This window comes from Peromyscus eremicus, chromosome 3, assembly GCF_949786415.1.
Source record: "Peromyscus eremicus chromosome 3, PerEre_H2_v1, whole genome shotgun sequence".
Classification (NCBI taxonomy): Eukaryota; Metazoa; Chordata; class Mammalia; order Rodentia; family Cricetidae; genus Peromyscus; species Peromyscus eremicus.
The window spans coordinates 120,718,534-120,745,637 of NC_081418.1; the positions used below are offsets into that span (position 1 = coordinate 120,718,534).

The following is a 27,104-nucleotide window of genomic DNA, read 5'->3' on the forward strand; positions in this document are numbered from 1 at the left end:
ACCCAGCAGCAATAAGTAGAAGTTTGCTTTTTCCCATTCCCTAGCTGCCATTTGTAATTTTATTTTGTTTTTTTTCCTTTTCTCTGCTTTTTTTTTTTTTTACAGAGTCTCCTTATGTAGCCCTGACTATCCTGGAATTAACTATGTAGACCAGGATAGCCTTGGACTCACACAGAGCTACTTGCTTCTGCCTCCCTAATGCTAGGATTAAAGTTATGCATCACTACACCCAGAATAATTTGATTTCTTGATACTAGACATTTTGACAAAGGTGAGATAAAATCTCAAAGTAATTTTAAATTTTAATTTTCATTATTCAATGGCTAGAGTTGGTAGAAAAATCTTCAACATACTTAATGGCCGTTTGCATTTCTTCTTTTGAGGGGAAATGGCCTGTTGATTGGCAGTTTGTTTTCTGGTGTTTAGTTTTTGCAGCTCCTGTATATTCTAGCTATTACTACTTTATCTGAAATATCACTGGGAAAAATTTCTCTCCCGTTCTGTAGGCTATTTTGTCATTTTGTTGATAGTTTCTTTTTCTGTGCAGAAGCCTTTTAATTTCAGGTGATACCATTTATCATGTATTTGGGGCTGTTTCCTAAGCTGGAGTTCTATTTAAAAACTTGTTGCCTATGCCTATATCCTGAAATGTATTCCTTTAGTAGTTCCATTGTTTCTTGTTTTAAATTTAGATGTCAGAATCAGATTGAATTAATTTTTGTGAGAGGTGAGAGATATGAATCTAATTTTAATTTTCTGCAGGTGGATATCCAGTTTTGACCAAATCCACTTGTTGAAAAGAATGTTTCTTCCCAGGCTATGTTTTTCATACCCTAGTTAAAATTTAGATGTTTATAGGCGTGTGGCTTTTAGCTCTAGGTGTTTATTATGTTTTATTGGTCTGAATGTTTGTTTTTATGTCAGCACTATGCTCTCTTTATCATTATGTTTCTGTAGTATAGAGGTCAGGTAATGTGTTGACTCTGGCTGTGTTGTTTCTTAGAAATTCTTTGGCTATTGGTTGTCCTTTGTGTTTCCATATGCATTTGAAGATTGGTGTTGTGGTTAGGGTTTTTATTGGTGTGATGAAACACTATGACCAAAAGTAACTTGGGAAGGAAAGGGTTTTTGCTGTTTATACTTCTATATCACAGTTCATCATCAAAGGTAGTCAAATCAAGAACTCAAACAGGGCAAGAACCTAGAGAAAGGAACTGATGCAAAGGACATGGAAGAACACTGCCTATTGGCTTACTTCTCATGAATTTCTCATAGAACCCAGGACCACCATCCCAGGGGTAGCACAACTCAGCGTGATCTGGGCCCTTCCACATCAATCATCAATTAAGAATATATATCACAGTCTTGCCCACAGGCCAATCTAGTGGGATAATTTTCTCAATTGAAAGTCCCTCTTCCAAAATGACTCTAGCTTCCATCAGGCTGACATAAAACTAGGCAGGACAATTTGCTTTTTACTAATTATGTGAAGAAAGTTGTTGGAATTTTGATGGGAATTACACTGAATTTGTAGTTTGATTTGGTAGTATAACTCTTTTCACAGTCTTAATTCTGCCAAACCAGGAGCATGGAAGAATACTAAACTGACTCTTCTCCATCTCTTACTCTGATAGTTTGTGTGATTACACTGGAGCCACTCAAGCATCTAAAACAACCTCTTGAATTTAAAATTCATGAATTTGATTACATCTGCAAAATCCCCTTTCCCATTTCATGTAAGCCCCTTTTACTCTCCAGGAAGAAAGATATTATCTGTCTACAGTGGACTGCTAAACAAGAGTTGTTTATTTCCTTTTCTTCTTTATAATCTAAAGAAGGTACATTGTGCTCAACTTTCCTAGGACCAGTTTTTATGTACAGCTACTTTTGAGAGTTGAGGACCAAGAGGAGAAAGGTCTGCAAATGGATCTGTGTCCTTTGCTGATCACCCTTACCCCAGGTAATGGAAGAAAAAAACATGTTTTTCTTGTAGAAAAGTAAGCAACGGATACTTTCATAAGATGTTTAGCTGCTACTTAGAAGAGGTTTAGAGTAAAAGTACAGGTAAGCCCAATAAAGAATGGCAAAATTCTTGTTTTACTTCCAGAAAAAAAGGCTATGAATTGTCAACTAAAATTACAAATAGAACCAAATCTCTTCTTCTATTTGGAGCATGAAGAACTAAACATTGAATAAAAATGTAATCCTTGGTACTGCCAAAGCAATGAGCTTCCTGAAATAGCTCATTAAGATGTCATATCTCCTTTGGTGGGCTGCTATTTTGACGTTTTTAAGCATGGAATTTGCCTTTTGTGTATTATACAGTGTCTCATCAAGGGACCAACAAAACCTTGTTACAATCAAGCGGATGTATTAGCACCATCAAAAGTAGATTCCCTTGGTTTTTCCGTCAACACTTCATATAAGTAATTAACTCCACTCTTCTAGACAGCAGGCTGGTTCTCAAAGCCAGAGATGCCCACCCACTGCTGCCTTCAGATGCTGTTTTCTGCAAATGGAACAGAGCAGATGGAAATGATGCAGGGTTGGAGTATTGAAAAAAGGGAGAAAATTCAATTCAAGTGACATTTGGGTGCTAGGGATTTGAGTTGGTTGTTATTTTTCAGTTTCTTACACAGACATGCTGTGTACTGCATATAGACTTAGAATATAATTGCTAGTTCAAAGTCACCTTATGCCCCTTAGGTATCAAGAGAGTGTCATTAGTTACCCTGAAATTCTGTACAGAATGAAGATGGCACAAAGATCCTTCTTCTTCGCATCTTAGGAAATTCAAGTTTTTTAAGAAAAGTTGAGACTTCTTAAGAAGTTAACGTGTGAGTCTCATATGGCCTAAGCCCTGTCAATTTTTTTGAAGACTTTTATTTTCTGTTTTACATTTCCAATATTTTTATTATGATATGTTTCACTTTATTTTTACTGTATTTAATTTACTTAAGTTTTATTTAAAAGATCTATGGATTCGAAAATCTCTTATAGGTTTTGAAAATTCTCAGCTCTTGGACTTTCCAATACTACTTTTGTTCTATATTTTGCCTGCCATTTTACATATACTATTTTCTCCATTCCTTTATTCTTTTATGATAGGGTTTTCTCTAACATTTTCCTCATCACAGTTACCTTCCTGGGAGCGGTGGTGTTAGGAGAACTCTCTTGAGATATACTCTCAGTATATTTCAATTACAAAATACATTGTTATTATCTGGGATTACCATATCTTGTATACTCCGCCAGAACTCACTCATAAATGCATAATTTTTACCAGCATGTCCCCCTCTTCCTTCCCTGTGCTCCTTACCTCCCTAATATGGGTAATGACCATTATACTCTGTTACTATATATTCAGTTTTGCTTTTACTCTTTCACTGTAGATTCATGTATAACAAAATCCTGCAGTATTTTTTTTTTATATTTCTCACTTATCCTTCTGCCAAGCTAATCCATGTTGTTTACAGTACTTTGACAACTAATCCACTGGTGGACACTTGCATTGTTTCCATATCTTTTATATCATAAATAAAATTGTGATTAACATAGGACTGCAGACATCATTTCAGTTTACCAATTTTGCTTTTTGATTCTATGAGGTAACCAGACCTTTTGAAGCTGTAGAATGGTATTTGAAATAAAACTCATGGCACTTAAATATGCTTATTGTTACTTGAAAGTTGCCTCTTCTAGTCTTAATTAGGGTTTCTATTGCTAGGTTGAAGCACCATGATCAAAAGCAGCTTGAGGAGGAAAGGGTTTATTTTGCTTACATTTCCATATGTCAGTTCATCATGGAAAGCAGTTAGAACAGGAACCTGGAAGCATGAGCTGATGTAGAGGCTATGCCTTGCTTCTCACATTTGCTCAGGCTACTTTCTTTCCCTGTCCACATTTAGTAAACATAGATTCTTTCCTCATACAATATAAACTGATTAAATTTCCCTTTCTTCTATGTTTCCCAGTTCCTCCCCACATTTTCGCCCATCTATATCCACCCCCTTTCTGTCTCCCATTAGATGAAGACAGGCTTCTAAGAGATAACAACAAAACATAACAAAATGAAATATAATAATGTAAAATGAAAATCATCATTAAAAAGAAGTTGGACAAACCAAGTATATAACAGAATAAAAGAGCCCCAAGAGAAGACACAAGAATAGAGATCTACTCATTTACACATTCAGCAAATCCCATAAAACTACCAAACTTTTGAAAGCTATAGTATGTATGCAGAGGACATGGTGCAGACCTGTGTAGGCCCTGTGCTTGCTGCTTCAGTCTCTGTGAGTTTATGAGCTTTGCTCAGTTGTTTTAGAGTGCCTTGTTCTCCTAGTTTCCTTGGTCCCTTCTCTCTCTCCGACTCTTTCTGCCTCCTCTTCTGCAGGGTTCCTTATGCTCTGAAAGGAGGGTTTTAATAGGGACATCTCATTTGGAGCTGTGTGTTCCAAGGGCTTTCTCTCTCTGTAATGCCTGGCTGTAGGTCTCTGTGTTTTTCCTATTAGCTGCAGACAAAAGCCTCTCTAATGATGGCTGAATAAGGCACTGATCTATGAATATAGGAGTCATTTTATTGGTCCTTTTTTGCAATAGTTTTTGGTTCTACTCAGGGTCCCTGGGATATCTAGAGCCTGGTTCTTGCTCACCCAAACAGTGCTAGGTATGGGTTCCACTCATGGAGTGGACCTTAAGTCAAATCAGACATTGATTTATTACTCCCACAAGGTTTGTGCCACTAACATATTTTGCAGGCAGGATGAGGAGGGGGTTGGAGGAACAGAGTATGATGAGAACTGAAGGATCAGGTGGGAAAGAGGAAGTGAGATGGGATTGAGGGAAGGGATGAGGGGAAAAAGAGCTAGAATGGAAGGGCATTTGAGAGGTGATATGGAAACATAGTTCAGTGAAAACAGCCTATAAATTATGAAGGTGAGCCTAACGAAGCCTCTTAATGATTATGGGGGCAGAACCCCTAATGACAGTCTCTTGTCACCAATCAAGCATCCAGTCCCTGGACTGAGTTTCATCCCATTGAGCTGTTTGCCAGATTAGCCCATGGAAAGCTTCAAACAATGCAGGCTGTTGCCAAGACTGCTCTCCAACAAACTGAAGACAATACCCACACAACCCATTGAACATGGAGATGTTGAGTGCTGTGGAATATTAGTTGAAGATGTGTTGCATTCGTCTATGCTGTGGAGTATTTGTTTAATGATGCAAAGATGTGCTGCATTCTTTTATGTTGCATTTGTTTAATTCTGTAAAGCTGTTTCTTTTGCCTGTCTAAAACACCTTATTGGTTTAATAAAGACTTGCATGATCAATAACTAGGCAGGAGAGAGAAACAGGCGGGGCTGGCATACATAGAGAATAAATAGGAGGAGAAATCTAGGGAAGAGAAAGAACAGCAAGGAGTAAGAAAAGGAGAAGGGAGGAGGACGCAAGGGGCCAGCCACACAGCAACACAGCCAGTCACAGAGTAAAAAGGAAAGAAAAATATATAGAACAAAGAAAGGTAAAAATCCCAGTACAAACTGTAGTTAAAGAGAAATAGGATAATTTATGTTGGAAAAGCTGGTTAGAAACAAGCCAAGCTAAGACCTGACATTCATGTATTATTTGAGAGCTGGTACCTACATAAAACTGTCACCTCGTGTTCTAGTGTCTGTGACATGGAAAGGTACTCTGCAGGCTACCAAAACTAACCCAACCACAAAATCTTTGATCTACAATCTGTCCAGCCTGCTTTCTTATAGCTCAGAACCTCCAGCCTAGGGGTGGAACCAACAACCATGGACTGGGCCCTTCCATGTACATCACAAATTAAGAAAATGCCCTACAGACTTGCCTATAGCCTGGACTTATGAAGACATATTCTCAAATGAGGCTCCTTTCTCTGAAGATTCTAGCTTGTGTCAAGTTGACATAAAACTAGCTAACACACACATTTATGTAACAACAATCAATGAAAAAACAGGCCGTGGATTTGAAAAAAGAAGGGGGTCTATGTGAGGATTTGGAGAAGGTAAAGGAATGGTGGGATGGTATAATCATTCTAATCTCAAAAATAAAATAAATAATTTTTCAAAAGGATAGTACCCAGGATTCTCCAGAGTGATAAAACTCAAGGTTTTATAAACATAGGGTTTACTTCAAGAATTAGCTTTTGTGACTATTGAGGCTGAGAATTTTTTTTTTTTTTGCTTTGTTCTGTGTTAGCTGTAGACCAGGGAAAGGTAGTGGTAAAGTGCTACTACCTGAATGGATGATGGTTATTTTCTTGTCCTAGGCTGAACAGTTTGGGGTAGATCTGTGTCCCAGCTCAACCAACCTGCCAGAAGGAGGGAAAACACAGCTTCCTATACATGTTGTTCTGTGCATGTTCTCAATAGATGGAATGATGCCCATGTGCATTCAAGAGGTGATCCTGTTTGTTACTGTTCTGCCACCTATTTGCTGATTTATTCCAGAACTCTTCTCACAGACACATCCAGGCATCCTCAGAATAGTAGTTAATAAGATGCCTGGGAATGCTCTGGCCCAGGGAAGTTTAAATACAAAACTAACTATTAAAAACTACTTGGTAACTTTCCAAAATATCAAGGCTGCAAAAGACCAAGACAAGCTGAGGAGCTATCCATATCCAAAGAGACAAAGAATGTGTTATAAAATGATATATATAATCTAACATTAGATCTTGGGTATGAATTTTATTTTTTTCTACTTCAAAAGAAACTCCTAGAAAATTAGTGAAATATGAGCAAATATGTAAATAATTGTGCTATTTTAATGCCAATGTTGTGACTTTGATTATTTTATTCTGATCATATAAAAGAACTTAATATGTTCTTTTGTCATCAAAGATTTAATTTTATTATTTTATTATTATGTGTGTGTAGATAAGTAATTTTGTGTATGGTTGCCATCCAAAGCCAGAGGCATCATATCTCCCCACAGTTGGAGTTAGAAGTAGTCCTGTCTTATGTGGATGCTGGGAACTGAGCTCAGGTCTTCTCAAGGAGCAATACATGCACTTAACCATTGAGCCATCTCTCCAGCCCCAGCTCCTTTGTGTTTAAAGGTGCTTTCCCTAAGCACCCTCTTTCCCCATTAATTCCTGCTTTTAAACCTATATTGAAAACTTTTCTTAATAAACTCCAATTTTGCTTCATAAACATACAACGTACACAAATGTTTAGGAATAAAGAGGCATCAGTTTTCAATTTTAAACCCATATGCCTTACAAAAATAATGTTATAGTAATATTCATCAATACATAGACATAAATAAATAATGTCATTATTTATTAGTTCTTGGAATAGAATGCATTTTGCTCCTCTTTCCCCATCTCTTCCATATCCATCTCCCTCTTTCCTACTGACCCAAATTTTTGTCCTCTTTGATATACAAGAGGCCACACTCTTCAAGGAAACATCTTTTAACAATTGCAAAAGTCTTCTTGAAATGGAGCTGGAATTAGGGGTTCTTTGAGCCATTTTACTGCTTTTGTGTCAGTCAATTACTTTCCAATACAATTCTACAGAGCAAATTGTAGGGTTCTAAGAATGAGATGTACGTCTGATGGAAAAGTAGAAGGATTAAGTGAAAGGGGAGAGGAAAGAATATTTGATGAGTCTGCTATTCAGTACATAATCATTCGTCACTCTTCGTGTCACCGTGGTGTCACAGGATTTAGTCTATGTGACAAGAGTGCAGCAGTGAGCACAGGCAGGAAGGGTGTCTGTCTATGTGGATCTCATATGCTGGAGGAGCAGTTTTCAACCTTCCTAATGCTGCAACCCATTAATACAGTCCCTCATATTGTTGTGACCCCAACCATAACATTAATTTTGTTGCTACTTCATAACTGTCATTTTGCTCCTGCTATGAATTATAATGGAAATATCTTCATTTTCTGATGGTCTTAGGTGACGCCTGTGAAAGGGATTTTGACCCCCAAGGGGGTTATGACCCACAGGTTGAGAACCACTGTCTTAGAGGGAGGAAATAAACCACAACACAAACGCACTACTAAGATCACTTCTAGAAGACCTGCTTGGAGTTGATTTTGTTGCTTCAACCTGTAATTTATTTTCACCTGGACCACAGCCTTGGTGGTAGACATGGAGGAAAGTAAATGGATTTGGTGAAGTATTTAGTAAATAAAACAGTCACAGATCAATTTACTGGCGTGTGTAGCGGGTATTATCAAGGATTGTTGAAGGACTATTGGTTCTCATCTTTTGGTACTTCTCAAATATTCAATCATCAAAATGAACATAGTACTATAGCATCTAAGCTGAAATATATATTTGTGTGTGTGTGTCTGTGTCTGTGTCTGTGTATTTGCTTCTGCTCCAAAGAAGGTTTAAGTAAGTTAGATTAGTGATTAAGTAAAATTTGAGATCAGTTGCTATTCACTGAACAGTCTACCATAATGCTCTTTTATTAGTTAGTTTAATTTATTTCTTTTAATGCCATTTTAAAATGCACGGTCCACTCAACTTTAAGCTCTCATGTTTCTCAAATGTCTACCTCTTTTCTCATATCTACCTACCACTGAAATCTACGGGCCTATGAGGCCATGTTTATATAAACCACCACACCCTCCAACAGAGAGACTTATGTGGAGTGTGTATCTATCAACAGAATTCACTTTCTTATGACAAAAAAATGAGGTATTTATAATTGCAATGGTTCTTTAAGGCCATTCTCTCTTCTATGTAGTACCTCAGCAATTCATGCACTCCATTCTCCTATAGTAGCTTTGACATTAGGAAGAACAGTGAGAAAATCACATACTGATTCTCAGACACCACAGTGACATATATCCCTTCAGCTCCTAGACCTATTCACACAGTGACACTTAATTACAATGTGACTATGGAGTTGGAGAGCACATGGGTATTTCATCAAGAACTACAGAAAGAAAGGTTAATAGACAAAGTTTCAGGTTGTAATACTATTTAGTCATGAAACAAAATATACTTTTGTTCTGTTTAGCAACCCAAAGAACCTTCATCCATGCCTTATGGAAGCAACTTAAAAACCATACCCAGTTATTACACTGAATTCAGGATCCAGGATCTGAGGGATGGAGCATTGCAGTCTGCCAGTTGTCACCAGCAATGACGCCTTCTGTTATCTAAGAACCAAACATACAGTGAATATTGGGAAATAAGCCCTGGTAGACATGGAATCCTCTTCCTTCTTCCTGCTTTCATTGTGGTGAGATCCAAACATTGCTTGAGTTTTTGGAAAATGCTAAGTTTAGTTTAGATCAAGTTTATTTGCTTAGTTAACACAAATTTCTTAAAACCTCTCACACTTCTCATCTATCTGTTTCTAGCTACTTAACTATGGCACTGACCACATTTCTTCTTAAGAGTTTTTACAGTCCTTGTTTTATTATAGACTTTTCACAAAGCTTAATTTTCTTAATTTAATGAGGTTCTTTTGATGATGCCAGCCTTCAGTTAAGGAGTTACTATTTTGTTGACAACGTTAGAGGAGTTCCTTTTGGCTGTACTCAGCACAGTTTGTTAGTAAATATAAGACCTTGCTTAGTCCTGAGGTGATCTAATCCATGGAAGTAGTTCCTGTGATAATCACCCATCCCCCACCCTACTACAGTCAGAATGGTGTCTGATTTTAATTATATGTAGGTAAGACTGAACAGCATAAGGTCTGAGTCATTCATTCTATAGGATGGCAAACATACACTGTGGTGATAGTTTATTTGTGCTCTAACAAATTAAGCTTGCCTGGCGATAAGAGGAAAAAAACAGCCACTATATTAAACGTAGAGGTCAGGTAGTGGTAGCACATGCCTTTAATCCTAGCATTCAGGAGGCAGAGATTCATCGGATCTCTGTGAGTTCAAGGCCACACTGGGAACAGAGCCAGGCATGGTGGCACACGCCTTTAATCCCAGCACTAGTTAACCATAGAGGTCTGGAGGTCTGTACAGATAGACAAGAAGTGATAGAGCTGGGCAGAGAGAGGAAGTAAGATGGCAGGGCACAAGAAGGTATGCATATAAGGCTTGAATATATAGGAAGTAGCTCTTTGGGGCTGAGGATTTCCTAGCGGTAAAACTTGTGGCTGGCTTTTTCTATTCCTCTGGTCTTTCAGCTTTCACTTCAATATCTGGCTCCAGGTTTGTTTTGGTGCCTGTCCTGGATCTTGCTCTGTAGACCAGGTTGGCCTCGAACTCACAGAGATCTTTTAAGATTTGTGCTACATTTGGCACCCAACATTTGTGACATGAATTCATGAAAAAGCCACTTGCCTGTGACCTTGCAGTCTCCAGCTGAGGCCTAAGCTGTACGTGGACAGTTGTGGTGGTGCACACTGGTAGGATTTACTGAAGGAGGCAGAGGCAGGCGGATCCCGAGTTGAAGGTCAGCCTGGGAGACTTGTTGAGGAGAGACTGCAGCTGGGGCTGGGCTGGGCCTCAAACGGTAGTGGCAGGACCATGGAGGAGGCAGCTACTGCTCTGCTTAGCCAGCTGCTTCTTATCTTGTTGGTGGAGGTGGAGACACAGCTGCTGGAGATGCAGGGTTTACTGCTGCTTGTTCAGAGAACAATTGGTAGGACCATCATGGTACAAGAAAGCATTTGCAAAGGTTGATTTGGAGAAGTTTGGCAAGGCAAGTGGTGGGGAGAGGTTGTTGTGAAGATATTCTCTTCTAGGGAAGAACGTTCTTGGTTCCGAGAGGCAGAGATTTATCAGACTGTGATGTTATGCCATGAAAACGTCCTAGGATTTATAGCAGCAGACAACAAAGACAATGGCACATGGACTCAGCTGTGGCTGGTGTCCAATTACCATGAGCATGGATCTCCTTTTGATTACTTGAATAGATACACTGTTACAGTTGAAGGGATGATCACACTCCTCTGTCCATGGAAAGTTGTCTTGCCCATCTTCACATGGAGATTGTTGGTGACCAAGGAAAGCCAGCTATTGCGCACAGAGATTTGAAATCAAAGAGTATCTTGGTGAAGAATGGAACCTGTTATATTGCAGACTTAGGACTGGTGCCGAGACACGATTCTGTCACAGATACAATTGATATTGCTTCAAACCACAGAGCAGGCACTAAAAATTTTCTGCAGGGAACCATGACCACGCCTAACAGCGACTTTGAAGTCTCCAAAAAGATGATAGGGCCCCACAACGTTGATTCCATCATGACAATGATAACACCACCAAGCAGACAAACACCACCCAAAGATTGGCTTTAGACTACAAACTGCTCAGGATAATTTCAAGGTGGCTAGTTGATATAATCTAGCCTCACAGACCACTCAAGCAAGGACTTGAGACAAGCCTTGCATTTTCCCATTATGTAGAGACTGGACAACAAATGATCTAGCTAACTTTCCCAGAATTTGACAATTAATCCAACAATTTTTCGTTTCAGGATCCCCTAAAGATGCCTTTGTCCCCAGACAGCAGGAAGTAATTTTAAGAAAACAACACCCACATTCTCAAGAGGTGGGGTGGGTGGTTTTTGGTTATTCAATGGGTTATGGATAATTGTCATTGTTTAGGATAGCTGGTTACAAGTTGTTAATTGTTAATGGTCAGGGAAAAAAGCTAAACAAAGGAAATTAGATTCAAGGTTCTTGTTTGAAAAAAAAGAAAGAACAGAAAAAGAAAAAAGAGGGTATAGATAAGAGGCAGATTATTGAATCTACTCTGAAAAAAAGATATAGAAATAGTAGAATAAAAGGGTAGATTATTGAATCTAGTCTGCAAAGAAAAAAGAGACGATGTAGATATGTTAACATAAAAAAGTAGATTATTGAATCTATTTTTGAAAGGCAACTACTAGTTTTAAATATTATACATTGGATTGGACTTTTGTACATTGTATATAAATTATTTATATTGATACAAATTTGAGATTGATTTTGTTAGAAAATAGTGTACATATATTTCTAATCTTGTCCAAGGTATTATACCTATGCAGTTCATTTAACAATGTAGTGCAATTTGCTAGTCCTTGAAAGTTATTATTAACAACTATTTAGGATAATAAAGAAACGTAAGTCAGTAGTTAGTCATTACAATTGAACTTGTAGTCATATTAGTTATGTTTTCAAGGTCAAACAGAGATGTATTTAGATACACAAATAATCTTCAAACACTTCAGAAATTTACAGAATATGGCATTTAAGATGTTTTAATAACATAGAATTTTTTTCTTTTTTTTCTTTCATTCTTTTTTTTTGGGGGGGGGACAGGGTTTCTCTGTGTAGTTTTTTGGTGCCTGTCCTGGATCTCACTCTGTAGACCAGGCTGGCCTTGAACTCACAGAGATCCACCTGGCTCTGCCTCCTGAGTGCTGGGATTAAAGATATGTACCACTGCTTCCCTTTTTCTTCTTTTTTAAAAATATTTATTTATTTATTTATTTATTTATTTATTTATTTATTTATTTATTTATTCATTCATTTTTTTTTACTATGAGACATGTTTGCTTCTGGCAGCACCAATCTACTTCAGAGAACATGATGAACATTGAAGAAACTCCTTATGGAGTTTACTTTCTTTTTGGCAAAAGTTAGCCACTGGGCAAGAAAGTGCCCTTGCCTTGATTGCTGACAGTATGCTGTCCAAAGTGGCCAAGACAAGGTAGGAAAACTCTTTGGAAAATCCTGCTTCACAGATGAGTCTGTCAGATATGCTAGGTCTGTAGGCTGAAGATGGATGCCCCAACCTTGCAGAGAAACCTTGGGTGACTGTCCAGACAGTCAGCTGCTTCTGTCATTCCTCACATTTTTTTGGAAGTTGTTTGTTTGCACTTCCTGTTTAAATAGATAATATTATTTCCTTCTCAAGTCTGTGAGAGAGTTGAATATTAGATAGTTATAGTTTTCCTTGTTAACAAATTCAGAAAAGAAACTTACTAAAGAGGTATAAAGTGTATAAGTTTGAAAGACATCAAAAGATAGTTTTGTGTTGTAATATAAGTTAGGATAGAAAGTGAATTAGGTACAACATTTTGGACTCACCAAGTTAGTATAAATAATGGAGTTTTTTATAATTTGTCAAATGTTAATAGACTGGACATTGTTAATGTAATTCTTGACTGTATATATTGTATATACTTATTGTATATAGTTTTTCTTATATTAGTTATAACCTTTTATTATTTTAGACCAAAAAAGGAAATGTGGTGATATTTTATTTGTGTTCTAACATATAAAGCTTGCCTGGGGATCAGAGGAAAAAGCCAGCCACTATATTAAGCATAGAGGTCAGGAAGTGGTAGCACACGCCTTTAACCCTATCATTTGGGAGGCAGAGATTCATCAGATCTCTGTGAGTTCAAGGCCACACTGGGAACAGAGTCAGGCATGGTGGCACATGCCTTTAATCCCAGCACTAGTTAATCATAGAGGTCTAGAGGTTTATGAAGACAGGCAGGAAGTGAGAGCTGGGCAGAAAGAGGAAGTGATTTAGCTGGGCAGAGAGAGGAAGTTAGGTGACAGGACACAGAAAGATATATAAGGCATGAGTATATAGGAAGTAGCTCTCTTGGGCTGAGGATTTCCTAGCGATAAGAACTTGTGGCTGGCTTTTTCTATTCCTCTGATCTTTCAGCTTTCACCTCAATATCTAGCTCCAGGTTTTTTTTTTTTTTTAATTAATAAGACTGTCTAGCAATTCGTGTTACAATACACCATGTACTCACATTGCTGGGGAGATTTAGGTGACTTTCTCAAAAAAGCAAAATCCCACAAAAAACACAACTTTGAACTAGGAGGATAGCATAGATGGGGTAAAAAGAGGATAAACTGCAGGCACATTTCAAGGTAAATCAGCACTAAGAATCAACTGATCTGTGTTATGACATAGATTAAAAGGGAAATTAGAGTTTCCATGAATTCCTATTTGGTAAATAAGGATGTGGCTTATACAAGAGTAAATAGAGTGGCAGAAAAAATATACATTTATTTTACTCTTTGCCCATAACACAATAAACATCTACAGATATTTTAAAAAAGAATACATTTATAGTATTTGAAACAGGAAAGAGAGAGATAGTCTAGAAAGGCACAATTATCTACATATGCCTGAGATAGTAATATTCTGAATTCATAAAGAACTGTGAATGCTTATATAAACAGTAGAATCCTTACTTGGAAGAAAAGCTGCCATGTCTATGTAATTAGAGTTTAGAGAAGGAGATTTAGCAAGGTGGTGACAGTCACATCCTTATTTAACAAATAGAAAAATCGAGAATAGATAAATATAACCATAGCAATTTATATAATTAAAATGATCCATAAATTCCAGAGAATCTTCTGAATGAAATGATGAATTTAAAAGTAACAATTTGCATAGATATATAAGATCTGTAGATTTTGTAGGAGTTAATTAAGAAAAGTTGCAGTCATTGCATTTGGGGAGAGGCTGGAGGTTAATGAGGGTGGACAACCTTGGGACTTAAAAGCCAATTAGTATCGTTTGACTTTTAAAACTGTGTGTATATATTACTGTGAGAATATGGATAATTAAGAGGATGTTCATAAAGCTTTACATTTTTTTGAGTTCCTTAAACATTATAAGTATGACTAGAAGTGGAAACCATCCAGGAGAAGAGCAAGCCATGTCTGTGTCATCTTTTGACTGGTGACAGACATAAGTCATAGCTGTGTCTAATTTTATTAGTTCTTCTGAACAGTCACTTTGCTTGTCTGAATTAGTTTCTGTTCCAACTGAAGTCTCCACTAACCTAGAAAAGTGCTATGATGTGGTCATGGCAATTTAACACCAATGCAGTGCTGACTTCTTGGCATCATGTCATGAATGGTAAATTAAACATATTAAAAACAAGGCAGGCAGCATTGCCCAGTGATTAACCGTGGCAACTGTCAGGAATTAGGCTGAGGTCTGAATGAAAGAGAGGAGGGATGTTTCCGTATGTCAATGAGAGAGAATGTGGAACATCGTGTGTATAGGCTAACGTGAAAGCATACTAATAGGAGTGACAGTAATGAGATTATATGTATTATAAGCACTGACAATTATGCTCTCATTACTAAAATACACAAAGGGAAATGAGCACAATTATGTTGCAGACACTATGGGATGGTGAACTTATTATGCCATTCTCACTGTATTTATAAAAGTTTGCTGCTAAGTTTCATGCATTATGTGTGTAAATTTAATATTTTTCCTTTCTATAGCCCCATGAGATTTGAGAAAACTAATATTGGAAGAAGTTATTCCAGAAATAATTTTCTAGGAACCATCTGGTTCTGTTTTTTTTTCTCCTTAATTCCTTAGATAATTTGAATGAGATATGAACGGTGGGAGAATGAAGGGCTTCCAAGCCCCTCCAGTCAATATAATGGTTGTCTTTACTTTATATAACAATGCCATTCAGCTTAGACAAAGCAGTGTGGAATTCACTGGGCTTTTTAAACTTTGTTATTTAGAGTTTAAGACCCTAAGAGATGAAGTGGCTTGCCTGAGGTCAAACTGAGCTGGAAGGAGAGTCAAACACCTGACTACAGTGTATGCTTCTAATACGGCACTCTATTTTACTGATTCAATTACAAATGGCTTTGGGCAAGAGCATGCTTTATCTATGCTGACCAATACAGGGAAGGACTGTTCTGATATTACAGAAGCTGGAAGTTGAAATTATTCTAGGGCACCAGATGAGCTGCACTGTATAACCTGGGGAATGATCCACAAAACCATACTTCAAATTTTTCGGTGTTCATTTATGTTTTGGATTTTTATTTTAATGATAGTTTTATTTTTTCCTTTTATTAAACACAGATTCTTTTCTCATACACTATTATCTGAATATTCCCTCTACCCCTCCCAGTTTCTTTCCATCTCTTCTTACATGTGGATCTACTCTCTATCTGTCTCGCATTAGATAAGAACAGGGTTCTAGGAGATAACAACAAAACATAACAAAAAATATAGTAAGATAAAATGAAAATCATCATATTGAAGTTGGGTATGAAAAGTCAAGAGAGAAATTAAAGAGCCCCAAGAGAAGGTGCTGTGGGATGGTCTGTGTGTCAAATTGCTCTGATTGGTCAATAAATAAAACACTGATTGGCCAGTGGCTAGGCAGGAAGTATAGGTGGGACTAACAGAGAGGAGAAAAGAAAGAACAGGAGGCAGAGGGAGACACTGCCAGCCGCTGCCATGACAAGAAGCATGTGAAGATGCAGGTAAACCACGAGCCACGTGGCAAGGTATAGATTTATAGAAATGGATTAATTTAAGCTATAAGAACAGTTAGCAAGAAGCCTGCCATGGCTATACAGTTTGTAAGCAATATAAGTCTCTGTGTTTACTTGGTTGGGTCTGAGCAGTTGTGGGACTGGCAGATGACAGAGATTTGTCCTGATTTTGGGCCAAGCAGGAAAACTCTAGCTACAAGAAGGCACAAAAAACATAGATTCACTCATTTGCACATTCAGGAGTCCCATAAAAATACTAAACTGAAAACTATAGTATGTATACAGAGGACCCAGTTCAGACCCATGCAAGCCCTGTGCATGCTGCTTCAGTCTCTGTGAGTTCATATGAGCTTTGCTCAGTTGTTTTAGAGGACCTTGTTCTCCTGGTGTCCTTGGTCCTCTCTGACTTACTCCTACTCTTGCCTCCTCTTCTGAAGGGTTCACTGAGCTTTGAGGAAAAGGACTTGATGGTGACATCTCACAGCTGTGTGTTCTGAGCCCCCCAACTACCCCCAGTGCAAAGTCTGGCTGAGGGTCTCTGTATTTTTCCTGTCTGTTTCAGGAGGAAGCCTCTCTGATGATGGCTGAATAAGATATTTATCTATGAGTATAATAGAATACCACTAAGAGTTATTATATTATTATATACATATTTTTTTAGACTAGCACTTGATTTTATCCTAGATCTCTAGCCTATCTAGACTCTAGCTCTTGGTCATCTAAGCAGTGTCCAGTATGGGTTCCATATCATGAGGTGAGTCTTAAGTCAAATCAGACATTGATTGGTTACTTCCACAGGGTTTGTGCCACCATTGCCTGAGCATATTTTGCAGGCAGGACAGATTGTGGAACAAAGGTTCTGTGATTGGGTTAGTGTTTAGCTTTCTTTCTTGGTAGCCTGCAGAGTACCTTTCCATGGCATAGACACCAGTACATGGGGTGAAGGTTCCTTGTAGGCACCAGCTCGACCTCTCCATGTTCAGTGAGTTGTGTGTGTGTTGTCTTCAGCTATAGGGGCTTGCTGTTGGTTTTTGGAGAGTGACCTCTATCTTGGCAACTGCCGGGTTGTTTGAGGCTTTCCATGGGACCCCAATGGGCCAACAACTCAATTGGATGAAACCCAGCCCTGGAGAGACAAGCTTCACTTTTGTGACAAAAGAGGGCCAGTAGCCTGCCTCCCTCATCATTATTTAGATACTTCATTAGGATCACTTTCATATATTGTAGACAGTTTCCACTGCTGTAGGTTTCCATACTGCCCCTCAAATGCTCTTCAATTCTAGCTGTCTCTCCCCTTATTCCCTCACTCAATCCCCTATTCCTTACCCCTTGCTACCTGATCATCTAATTCTCTGCCTGCCCTGTCCTGATCCAGTCCACCCATAAAATCTATTCTATTTCTACCTCCCAGGTAGATCCATGTGTCTCCTGTCAGGGTCTGAGAGAAGTCCTGCAAAACAAGACCAACAGTCATGTATGCAACCAACCAGAGCAATTATTAAAAAGACTGACAACATATTGGGGTGGCAAATGGGACCCTCAAAGAAGGTTGTAAGCCCCTTTTAAGTGGAGTTAGGGGAAATCCAGGGATGAGGGATTAGTCCAGGCCTGACTGGTAGAGGAAAGATTAGTCTGGGGATGATTGGTTGGAGGCTCTAGTGGTTAGAGACTTTCTAGTGGCAGGATAGAAAAAAACTGTCTTTAGCTAGCAGAATGCCAAAAGGGATACTTTCTGAGCCAGCAAAGGGGTTATGCGGTGCCTGCTGAGCTAGCCGAAGGCTGTGGAGCACCTGCTGATTGGTTGTCCCTAAGTAGTAGTTTTTCTGAGAACTGCTTGCTTAGCTCCTGCCCTTTTCAGTGAACCAAAACTAAGGCTTGGTCTCTGTCAGGGCTACTAGGAGTCTGTCATGGCTCTTGTCTGTGCTTCCCTCTCCTCACAGTCCCTCTCACTCCCTTTGTCCCTTCCTCTATGTGTAACCCATCTGGGTCTACAGATTGTAGCTTGGTTATGAATACATATCATATTTATCTTTCTGAGTCTTGGTTACCTCATTCAGGATGATTTTTTTTTTCTAGGTCTTTCCATTTGCCTGCAAATTCCATGATGTCTTTCTTTTTAATTGTTGAGTAATACTTCATTGTGTAAATGGATCATATTTTCTTTATTCATTCTTCTGTTGAGGGTCATGTAGGTTGTCTCCAATTTCTGCCTATAAGGATAGAGCAGCAATGAACACTGTTGAGCAAGTGTTCTTGTGGTAGGATGAAGTGTCCTTTGGGTATATGCCTAAGAGTGGTATTGTTTGATCTTGAAAGAGATGGATTCCAATCTTTTCAAGGAACTGGTGTACTGATTTCCCTAGTGGCTGTTCAAGTTTTCACTCTCCCTAACAATGGAGGAGTGTTTTGCTCCACATCCTTGATAGCAAGAGCTGTCACTTTTATTATTGATCATAGCCATTCTGACAGATGTAAGATAATAAGATAAAACAAAAAACCACCATGTGGTAATATATTGTGAACTCTAATAAAATTTGCCTGAAGACCAGAGAACAGAACAAGCCACCAGATAAAACATAGAGGCCAGGCAGTGGTGGCACATACTGTTAATCCTAGCACTCGGGAGGCAGAGATCCATCTGGATCTCTGTGAATTCAAAGCCACCCTGGATTACATGAGATTTATTCAGTATAAGAGAGAAACAGAGCCATACAGTGGTGACACACACCTTTAATCCCAGTACTTGGGAGTCACACGACTTTAATCCCAGCACTTGAGATCTCATGCCTTTGCTACCAGTATTTGGGAAGCACACACACCATTAATCTCAGCACTAGGAAGGAAGTGATGGCTGAGCAGAGGAAGGTATATAAGGCATGAAGAGACAGGAACTAAGGCCTTTTGGTTAGAGGCCTTTCAGCTGAGGACTCAGAGACGTTCAGTCTGAGGATTCATGAAGTTTGTAAGGTGAGAAGTGGCTGTGGCTTATTCTTTTGTCTCTCTGATCTTTCAGTATTTACTCCAACATCTGGTATCAGGTTTTTATTAAAAGACCATTTAACAATTCATGTAACACCATCATATTGAAGTAGGACAAGGCAAACTGACTGAAGGAAAAGAGCCTAAGAGAAGGCACAAGAATCCAAGATCCATTCATTTGTTCACACATTCAGGAGTCCCATAAAAATAGTAAACTGAAAGCTATAATATATATGCAGAGGTACTGGTGCAGATCCATGTAGGCCCTGTTCTTGCTGCTTCAGTCTCTATGAACTCTCTGCCATCTTAGTGCCTTCCTGGAACAGGGCTTCTAAAGGGCAAATACATCTGGAAGGCTATTGGTGCAAGACCATTTTTAGTAGGCGGAAAGCAAAGTCTCCAGAACCAAAGGGAGCACATGGCTGTTCTTAAAATTGAAAGTGTTTTTCCCAAGATGAAACTGAACTCTACTTAGACAAGATATGTGCTTTTATGTTCATTAAGCAAAATCAACACAGTAACTCCTGGAGGCAAGCAAAACAAAACCAGAGTAATCTGGGAAATGTTAACTTGGGCCTATGGAAACAGTGGCAGAGTTCATGTCAAATTTCAAAGCAACTTTCCTACTTGTAATTTTTTGATTATGTAAATGAATATGGGTGTGCACATGAGTGCAAATCCCCACAGACTTTAGAAGAGAGTGTCAGAGTCTCTGGAGTTGTAAGACCTGACATTGAGTCCTGGGAATTGAATTCCAGTCCTCTGCAAGAACGGTAAGTACTCTTAAACCAGTGAGACATCCCTCCAGGCCCCATAGTTTCAGTTTTGAAGAATGAATTTATTAAATATGTAGAAAGGCAAAGTCAAAATCATTGAAAGATGGCAAAATGTCCAAGTCCTGTATTCAGAACATCTAGCAGAAATTGACTGGGGAGGTCCTTTTAATGCACTCAGATGGAGCTGTCAATAGAGAGAGTCCCAGGTAGAGTATGGAATTTCCCTGGGGTGAGGATTCCAAGTAAAAAGAACAAACAAAGACAGATAGATAACATCATCAAACAGCATCCAGCAGAAGTCCTGTTGAGACAGCCTGCTGGAGTTCTCATTGAGGGAGCCCAGGTATCTGCTCTGATAAGGCTTCCAAGTAAAAGAACGAGTAGCAAGAGGTAGAGACAGCCTGTGTTCACAGCTTCCATTAGAAACTGACTGGGGAAGCTGAATAAACTGAAATTCCCATTTGAATTTTGCTCTCTGTGGATGAACTCCCCAGAACTGAACTTCTGGCTTCTCTTTCCCATTGCAGGCTTACTTAATATCATGGGATAAACAATAATAATGCCTGTTGGAAGTGATTGACCCTCCAGCTGTTCTGAAGGATGCAATATCTTTACTCTTGGGTTGTTTGCTATTCTTTTTTCCTCCTCTTCACAGAATTAGGAGTTATTATCCTTTCCCTGACAAGGGGTCTGCAGTTTCTTGACCTGTGCATGCTTGGATCCAAAGTTTGGGGGGCAGTCCTTCTACCATAGCCAGTTTCCCAGTGAGCTCCTGGAGGCAAACTAAACCAAACCAGAGTAATCTGGGAAATGTTAACATAAAGTGCATGATGGCAGTAGTGGACGGTTTTCCAGAGCACACCTTTCTGAGTTATTTTCATCATTCAAATTTTTGAATATCAAAATGGGACTCTGACTTATATAACCTGTGAGTTTCAAGAGAACCTTTTTGTGTGTGTGACTCAAATACCAGCTCTGATGTCAGTGTCAAGGGTAAAATTTCCACAGTGCAATACACACTGGAATGTTTTTAGAATGACTGACTACTTAAAGATAGAGCACATTTATTTTGATATACAAGGACAAGTATATCTATCAAATCCTTTAAATTTTTTCTGTACTATTCTTCACAAATAACAAGCTTAAAGAATATTTAGAAGTTATATATGGTGCTTTTCATTTTAAATATTTTATTAGTGTGAGTGCTATGATGCAATGTGGATGTCAGAGGACAACTTGTGGGAGTCAGTCCTCTACTTCCACCATGTAGGTCCTGGGATCAAACTTAGGTCTTTAGGCTTGGCAACAGGTGTCTTTTCCTACTGAACTGTCTTACTGCTCTTATATATGATACTTTATTTAGACAATGTCTTTCTGTGTCTTAACACAGAGTAGTGTGGCACATTTTGTAACACATAGCCCTCTTGACTAAGGCCAGGGGCCTGGGTCTCTGTTTTGCTGTCTGAAATTGACCTAGCTGGGTGAGCTTTCAGATACTCTGTTTCTTTTGTTCTTTTTCCTTTAATTTGTGATAGGAGTCACTGGGTTGTTTCTCCCAGCCTTATAGTTTCCTTGATACTGTGTTTATTTCTAAATGCAAAAATGTTTATAGATGTTTTTGCCTGCTGTTTCCCTATGTTTTAAATTTACAGGGGTTTTCTGGGCCCAAATAGCAGATCTTTAATAGAGGGAGGAAGGAGATGCTGAGCAGACTGGCATAGTTTGAGGCTATACATCCTCTTGGAAGCTGGGAGCAGGGGCGCATGGCTTGTATGCATCTGCCTTCCTTTTGCAGGTCTTTGGGGCAGTATTTAACTCACAAAGCAAGCAGTGCCTCTGATGGCTGCAGATGAGACACAAAAATAGGTTTCATTAGAAGCACATGGCTCATTTTCAGTTGTGCTTGGTGTTAAAGTCGGTTCCTCTCCTCTGCCCTTCAGGCTGCAGGCTCCCCTCCCTCCCTCTCTAGCGATTTCCCAGGCACTACTAGAGGGAGCTCCAAACGAAATTGCTTTCGATTCTTGCATCTTTGTATGTGTCAGATGAGATCAGATTCAAACCAGGTTCTATTCTCTACAGTGCTGATTCAAATCAAACCGAAACATCCGTAACGTGGGACATGATTGCAAGTATATTTACCTTGTTTCGTCCCCTAATGGTGCTGTCATGCAGTTCCTGAGGCAGAAGGGAGCAGCGGAATCTGAATTGCTCTCCCAGTGGGTGGAATCAGTTGCCTTCATTCTGCTTCCAAGTGGTTCTCTGCTACAGTGCAGCAGCTTGATGTGACATGTCCAGAACAATAGGGGGGAGATGAGTCCATGCAAAATTCTGACTTTCTGTAGCTTTTGACTTTGAAGTTTTAACTGTAGAGTTTTCTCATGTTTTGCATCGCTGTGCTATACAGTATGGGAAAAGTGTCCCTGAGGCATTTGTACTCAGGAAGGTATAGATCTTGTCCATCTGTGCTGGTTACCTTACTTTCTAATGGGTCTTTGAGAGTCATTATGCTATCTGCTCCTAAACAATAATATTCTTCTTTGTACATCACCAAAAGTAAATGAACCTTTCTGGGTTTTCTTAGAAATCCACAGGGTGTCTCTCTTTCTCTGGAAGGAAAAAAAAAATAAAAGCTTTACCTAAAGTCTGTTCTTTTCCCTTTATTCTGTTTTCACACAAGCACTTTGTTTGTTTTTTCCATTTTTAAAAGTGACTTTTGAGATCCTAAGGAAACTTTGATGTGAATTCCTCTCTTACAATATTCTGATAGAGCTTTACCTATCCCCACCATGTGAGATTGTTTTCCAAAGGGATGTATGTGCACACGGCTTTGTGGAAGGTTAGCAAATGTCTGGGGGCTTTGCAGAAAAGTTGGCATCTGTTAAGAGACCTCTACTTCTTCTCTCCTAAAGAGATGATTGCCCTCCTGTGAATGAGGGCAAAAGGTATTGCAGGCCAATCTCCTTGTCAGTTATTGGAAAGCCTCATTGCTTACACGGCCCAGTATTTACTAATGTCACATACCACAGCCTGGAGATAAGACAGAAGAAAGGGGAAAGTTAAAAACATTGTTCTTTGTAGTCATGGCTGCTGAGCTGACAAGTGAAGTATACAGAGGCCTCCTGTCCCTGCAGAGGGGAGTGATAAGAACCCCCTAACAGAGATGACTGGCAGGGATAGCCAACTTGTGGTATTGTATCCTAATAAACTGCATGAAGATCAGAGGACTGAGCCAGCCACTAGATTAGACACAGAGGTCAGGCAATGATGGCACACACCCTTAATCCTATCACTCAGGAGGCAGAGATCCATCTGGATCTCTGTGAGTTCAAGGCCACACTGGAAACAGAGCCATGCAGTGGTGGCACACACCTTCAATCCCAGTCCTGGGAAGCACACACGCCTTTAATCCCAGGAAGTGATGTCTGGGCAGAGATAGGTATATAAGATGTGAGGAAACAGGAACTCACTCTGTTTAGGCTGAGGATTTCATGGAGGTAAGAACTAGTGGCTGGCCGCTCTGCTTCTCTAATCTTTCAGCTTTCACCCTGGTATCTGGCTCTGGGTTTTTATTTAACTTTTTATTAACTAAGATTCGAACAACACAAACTGATAGTACCAAGTAGGAAGTATGCCTTACCTCACTGTTCTTATGAATGGAATCCACTCATGTGTAGACTTAGCCTCACACTAATTAATTTCTTGTCTATCAGTACTGGGGAGGCCAATGGGAAGCATGTTAGATTACCCTTTTCTAAATTCTTCAGCATGTTTTTTTTTTTTTAACTTACTTAGTATGGTATCTATATTTGTTTTTTTCAGAAGAAGAAAGAATCAAGTAACTTGAGAAAAGTAATTCTAATGGGGGCTTGGTATCTTGATTTATTCTTTCTCCTCTAAAATGATATGCATAAAAATAAGATGCCACCCCTTTTCCCTTTCTGGTGTACTGTTCTTCAAATCTTGTACCAATTTGATTTTCTTACTGACATGTCATGTGAACCGAGCCCCTTGGGGCGGAAAGCAGCACATATCTTGTTATATCTAGAGATGCCCTGAGACAAAGAAGTTCATTTATGACAATCTTAACAGTATCTAAGCAAGTCGAGTAAATTCTTCCCCAGGTGTTGTAGTCTATCATCATGTTTGTTCTAAAAGTTGATGATGCTTTCACACTTGTTCTCTGAATCTACTTGTATCATCCCTCATAGAATTTAGCTATCTGTTCCAAAGTCTCAAATTTTATCTTCTTTTTGTATTTCTTTAATCTTTGATTGCATGCCTACATATTATATTGGTCTAGCAGATGTTTAAGACCTTAGTTGGACCAAGGTAAGAAATTAGGAAAGATCCATTGCTTGTTTGAGAAACTGCTTCAAGTATTTGTGTTACGCACTGTTGACCTGGAAATATTCTTTTCTGAGAGCAAAAGGCTGCTATTTTGGTATGTATCATTGGCCTCTTCTCATGGCCCACTCTTTTATGTTAAAGAAGTTGCTTTCTGGATCTTAGTTCATTAAACTATTGTTCTTGGAACTAGAAAGTCATTTAAGAAAGAAATATTTGTGTAATAAGGAACATGAATTTGTTGACTATTTTCATGATAAACATGTGATGGACAGAAACACAGTCACAGTGATGGACAGAAAGCATACTTCATTTTTGCCTCGTGCTTTTCAATTGCTTCAACACTGATGAGTGAGGGGGGCTTCAGTTTCTATAAAGAAGTGATTGCATTTTGCAATGGTCTCTTTTTCCTAGTCTCTAACATACATACACACACACACACACACACACACACACACACACACACACACGTGCACGCACGCATGCACGCACGCACGCACGCACGCACGCACGCACGCACGCACACAAATCCATTTGCTTTTCATGTTGTCAAAGAACTTTGTCTTTTACCTGAAAACATATATTTATTTTCATCCTTGGGATCATGTGAATGAAGTCATGTTTGTATTTATAGTTACACTGATAGAAGTCACTGCCAAATTTCCCACATTAACTGATAGATGCAATGTTGGTCATGCAATGGAGAGAGCTTTCCATTTTTTTCTTTCATTTTTCTTTATTAAGAAATTTTCTACTCATTCCACATACTATCCACAGATTCCCCCCTCCTCCCTCTTCCCACCTTAGCTTTCCATTTTCAATCTAGTAGACTTGATGTCATTCGGGTTAACTAATTCATTCACCTTTTGGTTTATAAACTAATATTTGTTGTGTATCTACTATATATCAGTCTCTACAGTAGACTTTGGCTACATATTTGGTGATGGTTATAAAAATCAAATCTGGCCCTCTTTTAACTTGATGAAAGACTCTTGCATAATCATTATAGTTACTTGTTGGCATACAAAAATATCTGAATTTTGTTTATGAAAATAATATACCATATGATGTCATTCAGATTCTGATGATTAGGAGCTACCAGTGCCTTAGTTCAGTGTTTTTGACTCTGTTTCTTGTAGTCAAGCTGTTGGCCAGAGGCACAGGGCTGAAGACTTGACTAATACTATGATGTGCATCCGAGAGCTAATTCCTGTGGCTTTTAGTGAGAAGCTTAGTGCATCACACTGTGGGCCTCTCCATGAAATAGCTCATGGCAGAACTTCCCCTAAAGGAAATGATACTAGAGGAAGAAGGGACCCAAGAAGGAGTGATAATTCTGCATCTCAAATTTGACTTTGCAATAGGTTGTGTGAGGGCATTAGGAACAAAGTGAGGGGAACAACTAATTTCAGACTAGAGTCATTTATTAAGCCAAGGACTGTGTGTTTAATCCTATCACACACACTGTAGCAAAGGAGCTTGGGAACTGATAGCACTCATAAGGAATAAAGTTTCTGAGTGAAAAAAAAATAGCACTCTGTTAAGCACAACAAAGAGCAAAGTGACTGCCAAAGGCATCAGCGAGTTTCCAGTGAATTGAGGGCAAAGTAGTAAATACTCGGGATTCTGGCAATTCAGTATGCGTGTGTTGCAAGTTTAGGAGATTCTGCTTATGTGAGCAAAGGCTCCTTTCCCTGCAGGATAACGATTTGCCTCCAGAGTCCTGATATGAATTTCATTTCAATTTGTCTCAGTGTGTAACTAACCATCCACTATGTTTGTGGCATTAATGTGATCTCAGATGATTTCATATGTAAGTTTGAGTTCATAGTATCAGAAATCAATTCTGAGGAAGAAAGTCTTTTGTACTTGTAACTACTTCATCTCTGTCAATTACTGTTGGTACAACCAAGTTTATTTTTTAAAATTCAAATTTTAAATGTAAACATCTATTAAGACAATGAAGTGAAGCACATAAAAAATATTAATTTTTAAAGTATTCAGCAAATCAGATATTGGAGACCTTTAGACAGGGGCAAGGGATGTTGGAGTGTAAAATCAAGAATAGACAAATAAAATAATTGGATTAAAGGGAGCAGAAGTCTTAGCTGAAGCACATAAGCAGAAGACAACAGTTTCTGATCAGTTAAGCTTGAATGGTAGAAAGTCCTCAGAGTTGATTCATGATTTGTCTAGAATGGAATGGAGTTCTGTTTTGATTTATTCAGAGTCCAGGGTGCTGGAGCTGCCTCTGTCTACTGGCTTCCTTCTTAATCTTTTAATACATAAAATAAATGAAAATTTAATATATTTAAAAATTAATGCAAACGTATCATCTTATTCAAAAGCAAACACTAAATAAAATTCTGAGTGGCAATTAGAACGTAGCCAACATATTGTGGGGAATGTATGTCCTTTAAGAAATATGGAGACAGGAAGGTTTTCTTTTCTTTCTTCCTTTGTTACTTTTATACCCATTATGTTTGGAGTTAGCCTTTCCTGCTTAGTCCGTTCCTATCTCAGCTGAATGTACACTTTTGTGAGTGTGTGAGTTGGGGTGGAATAAGCAAATTGAAGGTCTTTAGAGTCTGATGACAAGGAATGGAGAAATTTCCTGGTAGGGAAAAGAGCCTGAATTTTGGAGTGGATTTTTTACTTTTTATATAGTATGACAAATAACCTCAAACTCAGTGCCTTCATAAGAATAATAGTGTCAGAGTATCATCAGATCTGTAAGTTGGACTGAACTTACAGAGAACAGCCTGCCCC

General features: G+C 38.7%; 1 pseudogene; it reads left to right on the forward strand.

The window, feature by feature from the left end:
- The first annotated feature begins 10,486 nt into the window (after positions 1 to 10,486).
- On the forward strand, positions 10,487 to 25,688 carry LOC131906469 (TGF-beta receptor type-1-like; annotated as a pseudogene).
- The last annotated feature ends 1,416 nt before the right edge of the window (positions 25,689 to 27,104 follow it).